Below are 2,420 nucleotides of genomic sequence, written 5' to 3'. Positions count from 1 at the left end.
GAATGACAGTAAACAAAAGTCACTTTCAAACCAAGCTTTCGCTTGCCAAACTCCAGATTGTGCAGATTCCTATTTAAATGATTGCATATCTCCCATGAAAATTAGCCAAATAGCTGTACATGTGACCACACCTTGAGTTGTAGCCTATGTTGTATAAACTGTGCTGCATTCTCTAACTAAATTATAAGTTTTGATTTGCTTTAGGACAATTTCAGAACATTTCAGGTATCATTTCTTGGTTTTATGTGAAAAAATTGATTATCTGGAAAAAACCTTAGCACATTTTCATCTAATATTCCGTCTCTGCATGACACTTACTTCACTTCCATCACTTCCATCACTCGTTCATCCAGGGACCATGTGAAGTAGCTGCAGTGTACAATATTTGTTTTTGTTGTTTTGTGCTGCATTACGAAAAACTGATCAACATCAGAACAGCAAATGCAACATATTTTGTTTGTCACGTTGCACTGAGACATGCAATTCATGTGTAATAATGTTGTTTTTTTCCCCTTAAGTGTTTGTTTAGGCTTGTAATTCTGTGCTTAGCTGATGTTTCAGGACTGTCCAGTATGTAGACATGACTAATACTTTATAATAAGATATTATAAATTTAGTTAACACTAGTAAATGCATTAACCAACAATGAGCAATACACTTGTAACAGAATTTATTCATCTTTGTTAAAGTTCATTGTTTGTTCATGTTAGCTCAGGTCCATTAAATAATATTAACAGATACAACTTTTGATTTTAATAATGTATTAGTAAATGTTGAAATTAACATTAACTAAGATTAATAAATGCTTTAGAAGTATTTTTCATTGTTAGTTCATGTTAACTAATGTTATCAAATGGAACCTTATTGTAAAGTGTTACCTAGACATTTTCTGGTTTACATATAGGATTCTTTTTTTATATGTTGTTTAATTTTGAGGAGCATGTCATTGTCATATTAAATATTATTCATATTGCACTTCTGTAACACCTTTATTTTTTGTAATTCTTTATTAAATAGTTCTTGTAAATGAAATGATGTGGGTAACTTTTTAATAATAATAATAAAAAAAACAATAAAAATGGCATTCCAATTTGCAATTGAAGATGTAGAATAATGTCTTTTGTCTCAAGGCTAGAAAGCCAAAAAAATAAAACAATTATTAGTCTAAAAATATTTATTAGTCTAAAATAATCTCATTTTATGAGTCAGGCTAGAAATGTCAAAAGGGTCTGGCTGCAGCCTTGCACTTGCACTCTCAGACTTGCATTCTCAGACTTGCACTCACAGACACTTGTATTAAGATACATTAAGTGCAATTAAAAGATAGAAGCGCAAGTGTCTGAGAGTGCAAGTCTGAGAATGCAAGTCTGAGAGTGCAAGTCTTCAGCCAGACCCTTCTCAGAAATGTACATGTCTGTAATGTGCTGTTGCAAACTACAAAATGTCATCTCATTTTGGACTCATTCATTTAAAGGTCATGTTGCTTAGCATTTGGACTGTGTGGCTGTTACACTAATGTGAACTTTTATCAAATATCAAATGAAATCCGTTATTTGAGCACTGAGTAGGCTATGATTTAAGTATAAGTATATAGTTTGAATATAAAAGAGTGCATTTTCACTTAATCTGTCCCTGGGCATTGTGAGTTGCTTAAAAATCCAATTTAGGAAAAAAGGAATGGGGTGTTTCAGGGTACATGTTATCATAGGAGACCTCATCTGGCCTTTGTTATTAACTGCTCCTGAATAATTGAAATAGAACCTATATGTTGACTCCAGGCTGGACACACAGAGGTAACCATCAATGCTGTGTTTACTTGTTTGCTTTCATATGTTCCGTTATTTCATTTGATCAGTGCTTCAGTCCAACCAGCCCATTAAAACCTCTTCAGTCTATTGGATCTGATGGATGACAGTAACTAATAATTATGCATGTGATTCCATTCTCTTGTCCCCAAAGTAGCTTATAAAATGAGGTCTGTGAGAACACAAAGCTTTGATTCTTCATCATTAAAATGCTTGCCAAGAGTTCATGCATTTCCTTGCATCTTATGCCCTTTAGTCTTCAAAAGAAACATTGAACTGCAGATGACTTTCTCAGAAATAGAAACAGTGCCTCCCCATGGTTAAAAATAGTTCATGCTGTGTATCCTTATGAGAATTAATCGTCTGCTCCTGAAAATGTTAGTAACTTTAGTTGTATGAAAAAGTATGTAAAAATAAACCATATAAAGTAAAAAAATAAACCATATAGTATATAAATATAATATATATATATATAAATACAAGCTACGAGTGTATATTTTAAAGGACAATACAGGCAACATTAGTGTACAAAATTAAATGGGTCATAGGATGCTACATGCACTTTTACAAGTTGTTTGAACTGAAATGTGTGTTGGCAGTGTGTGTACACAACCA

The sequence above is a fragment of the Sinocyclocheilus anshuiensis genome, unplaced genomic scaffold (genome assembly GCF_001515605.1).
Source record: "Sinocyclocheilus anshuiensis isolate Anshui unplaced genomic scaffold, SAMN03320099.WGS_v1.1 scaffold773, whole genome shotgun sequence".
NCBI lineage: Eukaryota > Metazoa > Chordata > Actinopteri > Cypriniformes > Cyprinidae > Sinocyclocheilus > Sinocyclocheilus anshuiensis.
Note: the sequence above shows the minus strand (reverse complement) of the source record.